At 32.7% G+C, this 20,655-nt stretch overlaps 1 protein-coding gene across 2 annotated transcripts in view; it reads left to right on the top strand.

Moving 5' to 3' along the window:
• The first annotated feature begins 494 nt into the window (after positions 1-494).
• LOC128233349 (secernin-1-like) overlaps positions 495-20,655 on the top strand; it is a 35,303-nt gene continuing 15,142 nt past the window's right edge. Inside the window, exon 1 of one of the 2 annotated variants that reach the window (XM_052947109.1) lies at positions 495-650. The gene's annotated coding sequence lies outside the window, so the exon portion shown is untranslated. Of the gene's footprint in view, positions 657-20,655 lie in introns of both variants that reach the window. The other variant, XM_052947037.1, reaches the window with a different exon arrangement.

Genomic DNA, 20,655 nt, shown 5'->3' with positions numbered 1-20,655 from the left:
ATAGCATGTTAATGAACATTCTTTAGTATAGAATGGATATTAGAAATTACAATAAATAATTCATAAATATCTGGATATTTATGTTTTATTGTTTGCAATTTCTAATACCCATGTGTATATTCTATACTGAGGGTTGTAACGATACGCTAAAAAACGTATCGCAATATATATACAGTGCGATACGTTTTTAGCGTATCGGTACAACCCTCATTTACACATGGACTGGACGAGAGCAATTACGTGGCGTTTAATTGAACTCTAATATTTTTAAAAAAAAGTATAGCGAAACATCATTGCGCTACGTGTTTAGTGTATCGTTTAACCTAAATTGTACACAATGACTGGACGAAAGCCGCCATAAGGTGTTTAATTGAAACCGATTACATAGTAGTCTATGTTTTCATTATATTTTGTTTGTCGTTCATTTCCATACTAACTTGTTACCTTTACACGCTAATTCATGGCGTTCTTTGATTCGTTGCATCAATGGTCTTTTTTGTATCGATCTGTGAGGCTGTCTGTAAACCTGCAACCGTAATTCAGGAGCTTTGTTGGTATTTCATTTAACATGCTTGAAAGGGTGGTTTATTCAGATACTGGATATTTGATAGCTGTGAAGACTGGAATAATGTCAAATATCTGAATTTAAAGTAAGGGTAAGTAACGATACGTTTTATAGACAAGACATTTAACAGCATTTCTGGAGCTTTAATGGAATTTAATTAGAACATATCTTATTCTTCTTTTTTAATACACGTAGTTTATTGAAATGTGGAATTAAAATATAGGACTGAAGAATATAACATATACCAAGATCGCTGTATATATAATAAATACGATATAATCATAATTATCATTATTTCTACCTTTAGTAGTAGTAATACAGGGCTTTGGTTTTTATCTTAGGTGTTGTTTTTATAAAATTATTATATTCCTTAATTTCACAATTTTTATCTTTTCTTTTTTTTCTCTGAAAAAATGTTTGTCAATTCTCCATTTCAACTCAAAAGTATTCTTATGACATCGTTTCTTTACACCATGATAACTATTAGTACGTGTCATCTTAGTCTTTTTATGTTCATATATATGCTGCACATAATTTAATTTCGATAAAAAGCCGTTACACAATGGAAAATAGAAGTTTTGAACGTTGCCAGATTCCTAGGCTTCATAATAATCAACACTACTGCTAATCATGTATCGGTTACACTTGAACAGCAGTCACATAATGTTTGATTCAGTGTGTACTCAAATAGGTGAATGTATTTTTGGGCAGTGTGTACTGAAATGCGTTGATTTGTTTCTTATCAAATGTGAAGATGTGTTCTTGGTGTTCTAGGGTAGTTCCTTCTCAAATGTGTGGGTGTGTTCTTTGTGTTATTGGGCACTTCCGTCTCAAAAGTGTAGATGTGTTCTTGGTTTACTTGGGTAGTTCCTTTTCAAGTGTGTTGATGTGTTTTTTGGAATACTTGGGTAGTGCTTCTCAATTGGAAGGTGTGTTCTTGGTGTTCTTGGGTAGTGGCTTCTCAAATGTGAATATGTGTTCTTGGGTAGTTCCTTCTCCATTGCAAGGATGTGTTCTGGGTATTCTTGTGTTACCCTTAACCACTATGCCACGGAGACGGTGTCTACTTTGTGTATAGATTGGGTCTACTAAGTGTATACAAATGTATTCTTGCAAAGCAGTGTGTTCATGTGAAACTTTATCACAGCTCTTAACAATACTATCTGGTGCCTATATGTCCAGATCTTCTTGTTTTATATTGTAATTGTAAAATGTTTTCCGCAATATTACCCACTTTGCTTTATTGACGCTCTTGTTTCATATCCATTATTAATTAAAACAACAATTCCACCTGTCTCTACATTTCTTCATCGAAATGCGTTGATGACTAACATACTACGTCGTCAGTATTGATAGAAATTCGTTGTGATTGGATTTTAAGAAGGCCAGAAAAATCTAATATCAAAGCTAACATCAATTGTTATGCAATTGCTATAACTTCACAGTTGTACAAGATTCTTTTCGGTTTCGTTACGTATAGAAACTCACCATAGTGTTCAGGTCAGATGTTTTCTCTTACTTTAACTTTAAAACGTCTCTTTAAACCGATCAATATCGTTAAAGTGTTTGTTTCCTAATTAGTCAGACGATTCTGGAGAACAGTTCATTTTCGTTGGAGATTTACAGCATACATTTTGCTTAGAAACTGTATTACTCCGGCCTATACAACACGCTGTAAGCATATATCTGTCTTGTTTGAACAAGAAAACAGTGGTTCAACAATGTATTTCTAGATGCATCCGTGGAAAAAAAAACGCTAATTGTCTATTTGTTATCACTTCATCCTCATACAGTTAAAATAAACACAGGAAGCTACAATGAACCCTCTTCTCTAGTGTATCACAAAATAAACATTTATCGATGGTACGTTAATTACATTTGCAGGTCTCAGAGCAATAATTATAGAAGGAAGTGTAAACAAACATGTTATTTTCAAATTTAGTAGTTCCACATGTATTCCCCTATCAATGAAGTGACATATCGGTATAAACTGTGTATACCTTTTATTTTAATTACCATTGTAAATTGCTTAAGGGCAAATTTCTGTCTAGTGCTAGGTCAACTGCTCATAAACAGTATCACACACAAATCCATGAGGACTTTGTTTAACCAAGTCTTCCAATGATCACAGATGAATATTGTATTTGCCTTTTCCACTTGATTGACACGCATATCACTTCAAAATGTTATGATGACCTTGACCTTCTTGGCCAATTATAGTACATTGCAGCCAAAAAGGATGACTCTGCAAGTATGTATCTATATATTGTGCTGAGCTTATTCCAATTTATCCGAAAATTATTGTGGCTTAATTACTTGTTAATGCATATAAAAACTTAATTCAGGTATTTTCCATAAGAAATGCTTACTACGTAATACGGCTGCAACATCTTCTAAAATACATGATGTAGTAAAACCTTTTTGCATGTTTCAAGGTTGTCGACTATACGCTTAAGTAACGTCAGGTCTACATTTTTACATAAACAAAACAGAACAGTATTTTATTTACGTATACAGTTTCTTGTGACACATACATACATTTAAAAAAATCAAGCTACAAGACATAAGGTAATAGCAAATAGTTAGGATGTATTTTATATTGAATATTTAATTGTAAACATAACACCAGGTAAAGAATATAAATGTTGTTTGTTTAATATGATGACAATACATATACTATTTGTGCACAGAGTGTATAGTCAAAACATTGTTAATAGTAACTTAAAAAAATAGCGGGATAAATATTAGACAAAATACCTCACTGCATTACATATAATGTTCGTGCCTTTGAAACTTCGTATACATGTTTCCTAAACATACATATTTCAGTCTTGTTTCTATTTTATTCTATTCTATACCCTCTTGGGCGACTCTTAGAGCAGACACGCGAAGTATTGTGACAGCAACTATTAAGCGTCTTGAAATACTATTTTCTAAATATGGTTCAATATCAGGTAATCTTTTGACATGTAAAAATAAAGTCAGTACACTAATGTTATTCGTTCCTTCATGCCTTTTTTGCACACACTCATCAACTACTCTTTGTTTAATAAAATGAAAAAACAACATAAGCATCCTTATTGGCAAGAAGTCAGTAAACTTCGTAAAATCTATACATAGCTAACATTTGCTGAACGTTAGCAGACCAGTTCTGTTAATTTTTTTCAACACTACAAAGGTTATTCGATATAATAGCCTTTAATATAATGTTATCTGTTTGATACAATTAAATATTAATTATTCTAATGCATCTAGTTATATATAGCGGAAAACGCCCTAGCTCCGTATATACATCAACGATGCTTATGTATTGTCTTATACCAAGTAAAGCTTTTCAAAATGTAAGATGGATATTTCCTAATTGTTTACACTTACTCAAGCCCCACACGCCACACCCATGAGATAAATCAAATAACTTTAATGCTACCTTCGGCATTGTATCATATCGCTTAAGTTTACAATACAATGTATTCACACCAATTTCCGATTTCAATGACTTTCCATACAAAACCTATGCAGTAAGATTAAAGTTACAAGTAAAATTCAATATAACTTCCAAGATAATTAAAATCAACGTCTAAGGTTTCGTTACCATTAATACATTCAAACAACATTTTGATACCCATTACGTATAGTTCTCAACATTTTCCCATTAAGCTTAAATTATTAAGCTTGAACCACAACGTATTTCTATATACATTCCAACGCCGTTGGCTCGAACTCCCAGGGACAGACGAAAATAAATCGAGCCTCGGGTAATTCGAGCCAAGCAAGCGGGAATCCATACCTTCAGTTTTAAGAAATGGGTCCTTAATATCAAGTTCGAGCAGACGAGGAATTCGACCCAAACGAGTTCAAGCCAATGGGGTTCGACTGTGTATTTAGTAGGGATGGAAACCGGATACCAAATCGGTATCCGGATATTCGTATCAAGTATTCGAATACTATCCGGATACTCGTATCAAATTGTTTTCATAATAAGTAAATTTCCTATTATATGTCACCCACCTTCTGTTATTTGACATAATTGTCCACTTAATTTATAATTCGTCATATGGCAATTTCACTTTTTCATTCATTCTTTCTCAGTCTTAATAATTTATAATGTTATAATCAAAGCTAAACAACTCATTTTACGTCATAAAACTCATGATGAATACCACATAAACACTTCGCGAATTTGATAGTCACTTCGGCCGAGGTGGCTGCTTGGTTACTGCCACGTGCTTTCGAGTTTGTTATTTATCAGCAGGTTTCATGTTAAATGACGCTTTGATTATTTGATAGTCGATTGTAATTTTATTTCATTACATTGTTTGATTTAATGCAATACCTACAATTTCTGCGGTGTTTTGTAATGAAGGATATAATTGCGGAAAATATAAGAAGACAACAAGACGATCTGATTTTTCTTTATTTGCATGCGTGTACTTTTTTATTTATTAATAAACTAAACATGTTTACATATCGTATGAAAAAAAATTACAAGATGCAAAATGATGGAAATTTGATTGAAAAGTGAATAGATAAACAAATTTGTTTTTTGTATTTATTGTTCAGATAGCAATAATTTCTTCATGCATATTCATCAAAAATATGATTGGTCATTAATAGCTTTGATTGCACGACCCTTATCTTGTGATTGGACGATCAATTCCTACGGATTAATGATCAATCCGTTTAATATCAACTAGTGCCAATTAGTGTCAATTAAGCACATCTGTGATCATAAAACAACACTTGTCATTGTAAACAAGGTCATAGAACTTAACAGGGTGCTGTTGATCACCTGAAATATTACATCAGAAAAGTTTTATAATAATTGCTATGTCTCTGCTAAGCTATTTCATTGAAATTTTAATTCTTAACGAATATTCGAATACCCATTTTGGTATCCGAATACTTGCGTGATATCCGGATATCCGGATACTCGGATATTCTCTTCCATCCCTAGTATTTAGTCTAAATATCGTTTCAAATCAATAGAACAGCGATACAAACGTTAATTTGCAATTAAATAGTATTCAATAAGTGAAGGGATTATAAAAATAGCATCAACAGTGGACCTTACCTTTCTAAATCCAAACTTGGCATCATATGTGGTATTATTTTCCTCGAAACCGGGCAGATATCCTTTGTTTGAAGACACAAGTAAATAATTTCGTAATGTAACTCAAAATGCCTTAGTATAGTAATAGTTACAGTAATACCTCTATAATTCGTTACATCATTTTCATATTCTTTACATGAATATGAACAATAATCCCTTTCGCCTATGCTTCAGTGAAAACTCAACAAATTTAACTACTATTAACAATATCGGTAATTAAACCAGCTTAAATGTCGCTAACTTCAATAAAGTACTCATTCAACAGCTTATCTTCACCAGCAGACTTTCTACTGTTAAGAGTTTTAATAGCTTTAGATACATCAAACGTGATAACAGCGACTAAATCAATATGTTAATAATGTTTCCTTAAAATATTTTAGTAAGAAACCGAGGGGAGTAGAAAATTATAGATAATTTCGCAGGAAATGGAAATGTGCTGACTAAAAGACCCTGCCTTGTTTTACCCACACCAACAGCCATAACATCCTCTGCCAATATCGGTTTGTATTGACTTAACGTTACACTGGCAATAAACTTGCGATATAAAAGTAGTGTTCATATATCACAGTTCATATAGGTTTATCAGATACTGTTATGAAAATTACTTATTGTATTAAAACAATTTTAACATTATCTATTTTTAGGTATTCACAGGCACTTATCAGAAACACTATGGCACCACCCATTCTTTTTATTCGATTGTTATTGCCTGTGAACAGAATAATATAAAAGTAAAATCAAGCTTGTCGCCGCAACACTTTCAGCGCTGCCATTAAACATAGTAAGCAATAAGTAATTTGCCTTGTAGCAACGCCCTCTATAGACAGCTGGACTTATCTATCACGACATGCAACCTGTATTAGTTTAATAGGAATATATTGGAAGCTTTATCAATATTTTGCAGACAAAGAACACAGATACAGACACACTGTACACTATACGTTGAAAACTTACCTGCACAACATGCGGAAGTATGTATCATCACAATATAATTCATATTCTAGAAATAGTGCCAGTACACTTTGTACAGCGAAGCCCTTTGAACCAAAGGCAAACGAGCTTTACATTAATTGAGTGTTTTTCGTTTAGGTAGCAGAATTCATGAAAAGAAGCTTTCAAAAAGTTAGAAATTAATTAATCAGGAAAGGGCCATTTAGTACAGGGTTATTAACTTAACGAATGGTTTTGAAATGTTTGTAAGTGGGTTATGTCTTTTTAGCTCGTTTTGAAATATCATTTAAAATGCAAGTTTATAGTAACTATATAGGTATAACACGTTGACCAATATATTTGAAAAGAAAATAACCCATTAATTATGTTCTCAGATGTCAAAATCAGTGCATTCATTGTGAGTAAACAAATTATTCCAATCATTAACGCACATTATCTGCCATCTTCATAATATTCACTACGTTAGAAGAGGATTCCTACAGTTTCCTTCATCCATTCATCACTACCAATGCATCGTATTTTCGGTAAGATAAGCCATCGACAAATTAAGCCAGAATTAATGCCAATACTCAGATTTTCAATGTTCTTTTGGAAACCTTATCTATTTCTGTCAGAAATACTGCACTGAAAAATGCTCGTTGAAACAATTATTCGCCACATGGGTAATTACATAATAAACAATTGATTCACGGTAAAAAGTGCCAGATAGGTTTAAGTTTTATCAGTAAAGAATTGGAGAAATTGGCAAGCTCTTTGATTCTTTCTTTTATGTTTGTTTTGTGCTCATCATGTTTTTATCGTAGCTGATATTTGCCATTTCGTGTTTTTGCGACATCACGAATAAGCGCTATATTTCAGTTCAGTTGTGAAAGGTGTACATCAGGGAGATATTTAAGGTCCTCTACTGTTTCTATGATAAATTTTTAACTTTAATACTAGCATCAGTTCTAAATGCAAATTGAAACTTTTTTGCATTTTGTCGTTCTTCATTTATACTAAGTTGTATGTCCGCAGTAAAAACTATGTGTGTATGAATATGAACATAAAATCTACATTAAGTTACCTTGAAAAGCTGACACTTTCATGATGTTTATCCAGAAAAATGAGATTGCATTCAGCTTTCTCATAACCACCAGAGGCCTTAAACAACCATTGTTTAATACCAGATACTTTTCAGATGCACATACAAAGCATTCCAAGACAAGGAACAGTCGTTAAATACCAGATATAATGAAAAACTATTACAAAGTTAACAACAGATAAACATGGTTGAACAAAGGGTAACACATATTTGGTATCAACACAAAGTTGAATTTTGGTGTTTTATTTTATTTTGGATTTGTGTTTAGAACTGTTTACCCATTAAAAAAATGCACGCTAGGGCGATATCAAAAACTGTTATAGTTTAAATAACATGTATTGATTCCATTTATACACATCGCATATTAAAAACAAATGCACTAAAAAAGGAATCATAATGTCCCAAGTTTCATTGATTTCCTTCTGTTGTTTCCTAATTAGAAAATCAAAGTAAGAGGGGTGACCAATAGTTATAACTCTCGAAAAGGAGGCCTTCATGTTACCGTTTCTCCTGTGATACAGCTTATATCACGAAACAGTATAGAACAATGTGGTGATACATACGTTAATCATGTTTAAATGAATAAGCGTACTTATATACAAACAAATATCTAATCATTAAATGTACCCCCTCTTAACATTTTGTACTTAAATGCTAACGTTTCACTCGCATGCCAAAACTCACCCAAATAACTATGATTTTTTTAACAAATCGAATTATGACATAACATCTTATTGAATAAGCGTTGGCCCATAGACGATTGTTTTGGCCGGAAATGTAGATTATAATCTTAATCGCATTTTATGCAGCTACAATAAGTTTCATATTTGGCTTTAGTTCTGATCGCAGGTTGCTAATACTAAACTTCTTTTAAGTTTTAATATTAAACCATCTTTTTGAGAGAAAAAATATAACATTTAATAATCTGTCAACTGAAGTTAAATACCTGCGAAATTTGTAAATTTCCAAGCTGTATGATCATCTTCTTAATATTTATTTTATCTGACGTCTTATTGATTGGCATCCACATTAACTTTCTTTAGGTAAAGTTGCTACTGATGCTACTTATCGAAGCAGTGTTAAACAGATAGTTCGTTCTCGCCGAATGTCTTACATACATTTATTTATTGTACACTGGTACCTTTAACTAGATTATAACCTGCCTTTTTAGCCAATGAAATCGACTATCGACCTTCAATTAGAATCGTCGGATACCCAGTGTAGGCATAAGATGCACAGTATATGTTTCATGGTTTATCGGTAAGAAACTTGACTGTCAATCTACGGTCGCAGATTCGAACCCCCGCAGCAACTCTAATAAAGGTAACCGTAATCCGATAGGGACGATATATGATTACATACTTATATTCTAATGGAATTTATATTGCTAATAAAGACTTATCTAAAATTATGGAAAGAGGATCACTCTTGAAATATATATTTATTAGGAAATTTTGAAAAAAGAATAATATTTCACCGTCAAATAGAGTAAAAATGCTATGTCCTTATAATTTAACAAATAAGTTTCATAAATGCGATTTTTTAGTAGACCATTCATTTCTTTTAAGTGTTTTTGTTTTCGTCGTTTTTTTGGTTGCAAAGAAAGCTGTTTTCTGTGTTTCGAAAAATACTGTAAGACATATCGTGTCTTTTAAAATAGTTTTCTTTTTCATTAAAGTAAGATTTCCTTATACACGGACGAGTGTTTGCTTCGTCTTAAAGACGATTCTCCTCATGAGGGGTTAATGCTAATCTAAATAACCTTGACTGAGACAAACAATCAAACATCTCTAATATCATGATATCAGGACAACGCAACTGCAGCACCACGTGAAGTAACATTTATAATTATCAGTTGTTTCTAAAACATACGCGTTTTTTCATGAAGCATGTGATTTACTACTAGTTACTTGTAATTCCAATGTATATATAGTTCTACCCTGCAATTATGTTAACATAAAAAGCAAAGACATTTGATAAACCCATTTTCAGGCAGAAATTATCGTTTCCTTGACATCCATGATGGCAATTATCATGTGGCGCAGATTGTTTTTCAACGTCTATTTTTCAGTGCATTTAAATTGCTTATCGATTATTCAAGGAGTCCTGCTGGTGAAAAGTTATGGCATTTAAAGAACTTCTGCCAATGATTTCCCATGGCAAATATAAATGATTTTAGTATTGGTAAGTTATTTTCTTTGAGCGACGCAGTATTTTTACACTTTTAGTTGAGGGCGGTTATCCCACAGATCTCACTCAGTGTAAGTGTCAACTGAAGCGAGGCCGGATAACCCACACGTATCCCTCATTATAAGTTTCAACTGAAGGGAGAGCGGGTAACCCACAAATATCCCTCATTGTAAGTGTCAATTAAAGCGAGGGGCGGGTAACCCAAAAATATCCCTCATTGTAAGAGTCAACTAAAGCGAGGGGCGGGTAACCCCAAAAAAGTCCCTCTTTGTAAGTGTCAACTAAAGCGAAGGGCGTGTAACCCACAAATGTCCCTCATCGTAAGGGTCAACTTAAGCGAGGCCGGGTAACCCACAAATGTCCCTCATTGTAAGTATTAACTAAAGCGAGGCCGGGTAACCCACAAATGTCCCTCATTGTAAGTATTAACTAAAGCGAGGCCGGGTAACCCACAAATGTCTCCAGTTGTAAGTGGCAACTAAAGCGTGGCAACTAAAGCGAGGCCGGTAACCCACAAATGCCCCTCATTGTAAGTGGCAACTAAAGCGAGGCCGTGTAACCCACATATGTCCCTCATTGTCAGTGGCAACTAAAGTGAGGGGCCAGTAACCCACAAAGTACCCTCAATTTAAGTGGCAACTAAAGCGAGGGGCAGGTAACCAACAGATGTCCCTCATTGTAAGTGTCAACTAATCTATATGAATGCTATCCAATTGCAATATCTGACCAATGAGTTATCGGTATTTCCTTTAAATATTTTTTGGTTCTGTGATTTATTTAAGAAAACCCCAGAATAAACACTTACAACCAATACATTTGAACTCATTTCTGGGAGAGGATTCTCGAACTCCTATGGCATTTCGTTTAAAGCACATTGTCTTCAGTTTCTGAATATTTTGGGCATGAGTTACATTCCCGTAAGACAAATATTGTATCTTAGACATCAATAATGGATAACAAGTTGTAGGGCTAATTTGTCTGAAAGTTGTCATTAACGGTCAAATGTAATTCATAGAAAATTGACTTAGATAAAAATCATTGGCAAAACAGATCAACAAAATGACCCAGTTGCCAATTTCTGCAACTGGAAAATATCTGAAAAGTTGGTTGCACATTTTATTGATAAAGATTCTACCTTTTAAGTGAGTTTTTTTGTTTGTTGATTATACATTTTATAATAATACTTACACATTTGGCTGAATGTGTTTTTCAACATGCAGCGGCGGCGTTTCAGGTTATTAAATTATTGAGGTATATCCCTCCGGCAGTTCGATATATTCACAATGTTCAATCAATGAATGGAAGGAATTTTATTCTAAAACAATGAGTTTTCAACAAGGCAGATATAAGTTAATTGCAGTTGGAATATCTTATTCTATAATAAAGAATAGATTAATATAATAGTGTGTTATTCATCATCTTAATTATCAAAGTTGCCAAAAACAAACCAAACAAAACAACACACGTTTTTGGTGACCGATTGATATAAATAACGCATTAAACACAACATATTCTAGTTATACAAATTAATCCTGTACATTTGTATACGTCCGAGGACAACCGACTGTTCAGGTTAAGCAATGGTGAATTAAAAATGACCTCTTGCATTTCTCAGAAGCCTAATCAAATGTATTTATCCTGCCCTATATCATACAAAACTAAAAAAAATTCACTTCGGATATTATGTATAATAATATTTAATAGAAAGCCGCCTTGAATTGTTTGAATCACGAAAGATGTATTGAAATGCAACATATTACCTTGCAGGTTAGGCTGAAAACCTTTTTAAAAGGAAATTTGTCTAAACAATCAAATGTATATACATTTTACGATAAAAAATAGTATTCCGTGTCACATTTGTCGCGTTTAAAACATCTTCACAAATCCTTTCTGCTGATATCAAATGTTTACTACAAAATCACTTTAAAAAATCTTATACAACAACAAAGACAATATTCAAGAATATCACATTTTAAGACCAGTTAAAAAGTTTATTGAACACATCTTCAATAGTATTTTCTCGATTAATTAATTAATTAATTAATTTGCCACGTGTTTCAAAATTGTAAACAGCTTCGTTTCATTTACCCTGAAGCCGAAACAAAGCACTGCACTAAACCAGTTTGCCTATTTTTCAATTATTATTCAAAATATTCCTGACGCCTTATCCTTTATTTATATTTCTTTTATTATAATGATGCATATTGTGCAGATATATTTTCCATGTATATGATGTTTTGTGCAGGCAGCCAAAATATACCGGCTTATACCTGTCAGAAAATGATCAAATTTCGAAGATATCACTTGAAAACTGGAAGTCGCGGTTCGGCCTAAGATGTGTATTTTCTAGAACGGCATTGCAACGTTGAAACTATTTTGAGCGTTGTTGTCGGGATTTTGGTCCGTATTCTAATTTAACATAACCTGATCAGATAAGGAAGGGGGCACTTGGAGACCGGTTAGGTATGTATGATTTCTCAAATATTAAAGAGATTAAATCCAAAATTAATTTAATTAATTTGAAGAACTTTCATAGTATGTTTAAGAATAGAGTGCTCCATGTTTTTAAGCAATCATGGCATGAAGGGATAAGCAATAGTAATACCGTATGCGCATCAACATTTATAATGGAACGTTTTGAAATTGACCACCCAGCTGGATCCTTAGAATAAAATGATTAAATCATATAACATAAGGAACCCAAGTACGTACTCGTTTATCGGATGTTATCAAAAAAACGTAAGCATACTAGTAGTCTAGATAAAATAATAAATCAAGCCTTCCTGTGAATTTCTTATATAAATAACGTCGTTAAGATCTTTCAAGTAGTATGACATTTGTAAATAGCCTCCCAAATTATTTCATTACTCTATTAGTTATATATATCTCAAAGTTTGATTTCGATATGTTTCTCTTTTTTCTCTTATTTTGATACCTTCTTGTATGTTAGTTAATATAACTTACTTATTCAGCTGAACTTTTTATAACATGTTTACCACAATAAAAATTCTGTCTGTCTGTCTGTCTGTTTGTCTGTCTGTCTGTCTGTCTGTCTGACTGTCTGTCTGTCTGTCTGTCTGTCTGGTAATCTTTTATGCCTCTTTACGAATCAGTGCGCCTTCAAAAACCACCAAATAAGCAACTTAACTTAACCTTAATATGACTTAATGGAACTTTAGCGGTCTTTTGCGTCAGATGCTTTCTTAATTAGTAAATCCTTTAGCCAACCCCCATGGTGGTCAGTATATGGCTCCCCATCTCCAATTCATTTTACCGCAAAACCCGCCGTCGGCATTTCCTTACATGCAGTCTCCGCTTGCGGCTATGACATCGACTCCGCCCGCTGATCAAGGTTTATTTTTAGCAATTATGATTAAACTTGGCGAAATTGAATCTAGGCAAAAAACGATGGAAACCAAATTAAATAAAGTTGACAAAATTGAATCGGACATGAAAACTATTTCTGCTAAGATGTCTCAAGTTGAAGCTAGGGTGATTTCTTTAGAATCCAAGGTGAATGCCACGGACTACAAATTAAATGAAATTGAATCAAGCCGAAGTTTTGATAGTCAGTCTTGCGATGATTTAAAAACCAAATTTAATAATGTCGAAAAAAATTTAGTTGACCAAAAAGAGAAGAATGCAAGTTTGTCCGAGGGAATAAATTATTTTAAGAATATATATTCTAAGTTAAATGAAGATATTATTGATCTGCAATCACGCTCAATGAGAGACAATCTTTTATTTTTTAACATCACCGAAGAAAAAGACGGAAAATTGTGTTGATAAAATTATAACTTTTTGTGAAAAAGAGCTCAAAATTGATAACGCAAGAACTAATTTTAAACTTGATAGGGCTCATAGAATTTGGCAGATACGAACAGTGTAACACACGCCCAATTGTTGTTAATTCAACTTTTACGGTGACAAACTAACAGTAAAGGAAGAGACCCGTACTAATCTTCGTGGTTCTCCGTTCAGTGTAAGCGACCAGTTCCCGAAGGCCATACAGGACCGACGGAGAAAGCTAATCCTATACCTTGTACATGCCAGGAAACTGGGCAAGGATGCGACATTGGCATATGACGCCCTTTATATAGACAGAGTTTGCTACACTCATGCTCGCCCCCCCACCCTCCTCCAGGTCCCGTCCCGGAGCTACCCCCCCCCCACCCCCGCGCAACCACCGGAATCAGGCGCGCCTGGCCACCGGAGCGAGTGACAGACCCTAGGATCTCGACGAGAAGCAGCTCCTTTGTCTTTCGTGGAACGTACAATGACTCACAAGGAAACTTAATGACAGTGATTTTATAAATTTGACATATTATTATTTTCTGAAACGTGGAACTCTAAAACTACTAATGAAGACATAGACCATTTTCATTGTTTTTCTTGCCCGCGCCCAAAATGTAATAAAAAAGCTAAACGTAATAGTGGAGGTGTAATAATTTACTATAAACAAAAAAAGTTTGGTTATATAAAACTCATTTCTATTAATACTAATGGATTTGTTTGGATTAAGTTAGACAAAACATTCTTCGGAACAGATAATGATATTTTTATCTGTAGCTGCTACATTCCACCTGAAGATTCTAATGTCTAATAAAACATAAATTCACAATTATTCGAATTTGACTTTTTTGAATTATTGTCTAATGATATAAGGCATTATAGCCAACTTGGAGATATACTTATAACGGGAGATTTGAACTCCAGGGTAGGCCAGAGGTCAGATATTGTACAAAATATTAATCTTGACCGATTTGTTGACATGCCATTAAATGATATACCTGCTGATAATTTACCAAAAAGATCGTCGTTTCAAAATAAATCTAACGGTTTCGGAAATAAACTATTAACGGTCTACAAAGAAAACAGTATTTTTTTATTGTAAATGGTCGCAAAGAAGTGGGGAAATTTACTTGCTATAATCTGATCAGGAATAGATTAGCCGCTAGTGTTGCTGATTATGTTATTGTCAATTATGATATGTTTCAGTTGATTGATCATTTTGAAGTGCATGAACTAAATGAATTTTCGGACCACTGTCCATTACATTTTACAATAAATCTAAACAATATGAAAAATTGCAATGAAAATTGTTCATGTGATAAAATTATGTGGGATGTTTCTAAAAAGGAACATTTTTTATCAAAACTAAATGATAATAAGCCTCATTTTTTTGATAATATTGTTGAAAATTTATTAAACGATTGTGTGGATTTAATCACTTGTATCGATGATTTTTCAACCTTGATATATGATATATCATTTGATGTACATGGTAAAACCATTCGTATTACAGGTAACAAAAATAGTTCACCACACAGAAAACAGTCGCCTTGGTTTGATAACACGTGTAAGCAACGTAAAAGGGATTTTTACAATTGTAAAAGGCTGTATACTGAAAATCCTACACCTGATAACAGATTATTATTTTTGAATGCTAGGGCTTTGTATTGTAAAGCCAAGCGTAAAGCTAAATAAAGGTATTCATATATTGAAAAATGTACATTAGCTACACTTAGCAAGACAAATGCTAGATCCTTTTGGAAATATATCAATAAGTATAAATGGTAAAAAAAATAAAAATTCTAATGACATAAGTATTGATGAATTTGTTCAGCATTTCAAAAATATGTTAAATACACCCCATCCCAGCAATTTCGATGTTAACGATTATCCTGATTCTGTGATTACTATTGAAACCAATGAATTGGATTGCGACTTCACTGTTGGTGAGATATGTAAAATTATTTCAAGAGCAATAAGAGCAGTGACACATCTAATGTTGTTGCTGATTTTTTCATAGATTCCAAAGAATTTATTGCTCCATATTTGACCAAATTATTTAATTACATATTTCAGAAGAGTGTCTATCCAGAAGCTTGGAGTAAAGTGGCTATTGTCCCAATCTTTAAAAAAGGTGATCGTTCTGATCCGGCAAATTATAGAGGAATTACTTTAGTTAATATTACTGCTAAGATATTCTCATTAGTTCTTAGAAATAGAATTGATAAATGGTGTGAGAACAATAATGTATATAATGAATCACAGTTCGGATTTAGAAATAGTCATAGTACTTCTGATTGTATTTTTTATCTTACATGCATTAATTCAGAATACGATTCTAAGCAAACATAAACTATATTGTGCATTTGTTGATTACGAAAAAGCTTTCGATACTGTTATCCATGATGCATTGTGGGTAAAATTAGTAGAATCGGGAGTTAGCTCCAAGATGATAAATATGATAATATATATATAGAAGTGTTAAGGCTTGTATTAAGGATGCTAGTAATATGTCCTACTCTGATATGTTTGATATCCATTATCACCCCTTTTATTTATTTTGTTTATCAATGCTGTTAAAGACTCTGTTGACTTTCACAATTTAACTGAGTCAGACATTGATACACTATCTATTTTTATGTTGTTGTTTGCGGATGATATCGCATTATTTACTACTGATCCTGTAAGTTTACAGCATCAGCTAAATTCTCTGTACATGTATTCATGTAACTGGGGTTTAAAAATCAATATTAAAAAAACTAAAATATGTGTGTTTGAAAGCAGGAAAAGCCAGTGTATTTTTTGATGGACAATTAATGACGAAATTGTGGAAGTGGTGGATAACTTTTGTTACATAGGTATTAACTTTTCTTATACTGGGAATATGAATAATGCTGTAAAATGCTAAATGAACAGGCTTTAAAGGCATACAACCATCTACTATCTGTCTATAGTAGATTAACACTAGATATTAAAACTAAACTATCGTTGTTTGATGCTCTAATTGTACCAATTATTTTATATGGATCGGAGATTTGGGGAGCATATGATCATAACGAGCTAGATAAACTCCATTTAAAGTTCTGCAAACATATTCTTGGTGTTAAACAACAGGCATCTAATTGTCAGTTATATGTAAGGAAAGGGCATTAAAATATTGGATAAAAAATAATATGAATCCGAATTCATTAATGCACCATGTGTTAACAAAACAATCCAATATTTATCATTACAATAACATACGTCCTGTTAGTAAAAAAATATGACACTCAGCTATGTCTGATTTGTTAAACAGAATGGATTATGGTAACTTGTTAGTTGATTTTAATACAGATTACAATTATTCTCCTTTGTTAACCCAAAGAGTACGGGATCAATATATTCAAACGTGGTATGATGACTTAACATCCCAACCAAAAATGGAATACTATTGTAGATTTAAAAAAGAATTTTTATTTGAAGAATATTTAACGTGTGTCAAAAATGATAAACACCGAAAAGAATTATCAAGATTTCTGTCTGTTCACATGACACTGTGGAGTCTGAATACCATTTTCTACTTTGTTGTACAGCCTATTAAGATCTTAGAAAAAATATCATATTAAATTTAATTGGCCATATATGGCTAAATTTAAATATTTGATGTCAGTAAAGAGGGATTTATTTTTACAAAACTTAGCTAAGTTTATATATAGTGCTATGAAATTAAGACAAGAAAAGCTAGAAGTTTAGCTGCTTCTATTGGTTACATTTTCGTATATATTATTAGGATATTGCTTTTGTGAATATATATGTAATGTTATCACATAATTGCTTTATAAATCAATATACTTGTGTCTAATATACTAATTAGATAGTTTGTAAATGGCCAAAGGCAAACATGCCGATTCGCCAATAAACTCTTGAAACTCTTGATGATGCCATCGAATATTGTTTTCATTTACTAATTGAACCAGCTTCCTTTGTTGTCTATTGTATGGTTGGTGAATAAGTTTTGCATTCACGACTTATTTCATTTCAATCAACCAACAATACCCTTGCAGTTCATGATGGTATTCTGAAATGCTCATGGCTTTTGAACAACTAATATTGACTAATGAAAGTTTGTAATCAAACACGATTGGTTTCAATCAACCCGAGGGAGCATATTGCGGTGTTAGGGAGTGTTCAAACAAACCGAGATTTGTGGTTTCATATTTGTAGATGAATTGTGTGCTCCGAGGAAGTTCTATTCACGTAAGTGTTCAACCGAACAAAACATTGAACCGATCTATAAAGTGCAAAGCTTTCGATTAAGTTATTTATCACTTCTAATAAAGCATTTGGAACTCATTGCTATTTTTTATATTGAATGAAAACATCTGTTGCTTTATCGTTTTGTGTTTTTCTTATATAAAAACATGTTTATGTGACTGTTAGAAACCTGTTTAATTATTGCTATTTAAGTTTGTACAAATGCATATGTTTATTACATAACGAGATTTCAACATCAAAGACACTTATAATTAGAACTCCAATGATTACGTTAATAATTAGGAAACACATCATTAATAATCTCGTTAACTTTCTTATATTGTAGGTGCCAGATATCCCTTGTAAGAATCAATTAAAGACGTCATTTAACCCATGAATCAATTGAATGCTATTTGTCTCATGTATTTAGGTGAATGAGCTCAAACTACTAGTATTAGCGAATAATAACTTGGTCAGTGAAATGATAACGATTGATCATTTTCAATCTGGTTTGAAAAGCCTAAATTTTACAATTATTTGGTGAATTTACATATTTAAATAAGTCCGTGTGTGAGGAAACAAATCTTGTGTTTTGCAATGCTTACGACATTTTGATTTAAACATTCTACTACCTTACCTTTTTACTGAGGCTTATTTCCCTTTTTCATTCATGAATTCTGTTTTTGTTAGGGACATTGCTGGTTGTACATGTATTCATGAGAGTGACAAGGTATAGACTTATGAATAAAGCCACTTCGCATGCTCTCTACGCTTTAAATGTCATCGTGATTTTGCACGTTTTCTTATCCAATTGTTTGGTTTTCGTTATATTCCTATACGCTTGCTTTTCTATTCGGACAAGGCAAGTATTTTTTCAAGTTTATTAGAGTAAACACCCTTTGTAAAAGAAAGTGACTATAAACTTGTCCCATGATATGAAAATCCAAAATCAAAAGTGGCTCAATTTATGAAAATAAAAGTACCGTTTCTCATAATAAATAAAGTCAAGGACAAAAACAACCATAAATCAACTGCCTTACACTCTGTCCGCGTGCAATACATCAAATAAAAAGAAAGTTTGCTGATTTCAGTGCAAGATCGTGAAGAATATTTTACTCACCATAGAAAAATACTTTTGTCACAAGTGGCGCCAATTTAAAACACACACGATATTACACTAAAATCCAGATGTATTCACTATATCCAGGCTTGTAATATAAACCGATACAATTCATAAGGATCATAATGATACTTATTTTACGATTCGATTACAACAGCCTGATGGAACTATTCACTCTTGAGTTATCGAAGTTGATTTGTCAAATTTAGACCAAACTCCCTCTCCTACATGAGCATATTTTATCCAATCTGGCCGAAGTTCACCAAACTCGATTACAGTATTTTTAACCTAACATCGTTCACTACATATGATCAACAGCCACGTTGTACAATTCGTTCAAGCGTAATGACCATTGAATTCATAATTTGACCACATTCGATTTGTCCGCACTCAAATATGAGTATTTCTTAAACAATACTTACCAATCTTTGTTAAAATGTTTTGGACATAATATCTAATTTGAGTTTGATCATAATTGGTCGAAGTTTTCAATTTAATCCAATCGTTAATGTGAGCATTTCTTATCCAATCTTTACAAATATAGTAAAAATGTTAATAGGCATACTATCTGAACTGCGTTTAATAAACAACCTTTAACTTAACTGGTTTAACTTAATTATATTAAATGCCTAGCAGGTTCTCAGCAATAGGAAACCATCAATTTCAGTTTAACTCAACTGCGCCAATTTGTAATGCTCCTTAATTAATATTCGTTTTTTATTTTCTCAAAAATTACACTTCAAAGTCATAATATTTTATTTGAAATGATTAAATAAATTATATGCCGACTGTTCGAAACAGGTGGAATGTTAATTGTTTTACACGGAATATGACTTAGAGTATATGCATTAATTGTAAAGGATTTAGTAGCAGATTGCTTTTCAACGTTATCATTATGTTCTTGTAGTGTGTTTGCCAACGATCGTATTAATTTTAAAATGTAAGAAATAAAAACACGCTTTGAAATAACGCTTTGATTGAAAGTGTATTAAATGCATGTGATGTGGATGACATATTACGCTGGCAAAACATTGAGTGATGAATGCAAACGCGAATGTCTGTATTTCAGGCAGGGGAGTAATTGTAAGATCGACCTAGGCCACATGCTTTTGATTTATTGTAGTCAAACGACAATTGTTGAGAGTTGATAGTATGCTGTTTCCTGTTTTGCAGTATCTGGTGCCAAAGACAGTTTTCAGTTTGTCTAAGAAACCTTTTAGTTGTCTTAAATAGAGCATCGTTCTTAAAAGGAAAACATCAATTTTATTTCAACTTAACTGCGCGAATTTGTCATGCTCCCTTATAAATCTGTATTTATTTTCTCCTGTTATAACATCAGACCAACATTTTGCCTCGTTATAGAAACAGCACAATCAGTTTAGTTGATAAAGAATGATAGTATTTTGCCACATGAAAGTATCATTTAAGGTAATAGGTTATGTTCTTAACGCGCCACACGCTTGGATAATTGTAGTTCTTTTCCCAGTTTGCACATGCATCTTTAAAGAACATCGAATTTAGTTGTAATGTTGTTGTTATCTTAACATGTTCATTTTTGTACAATACCAATGCAGTAATGCTTGTTTTTTCATCATATTGTATGAGAATTACTC

Source organism: Mya arenaria, chromosome 1 (assembly GCF_026914265.1).
Source record: "Mya arenaria isolate MELC-2E11 chromosome 1, ASM2691426v1".
Classification (NCBI taxonomy): Eukaryota; Metazoa; Mollusca; class Bivalvia; order Myida; family Myidae; genus Mya; species Mya arenaria.
Note: the sequence above shows the minus strand (reverse complement) of the source record. Positions and strands in the feature narration are given on the sequence as shown.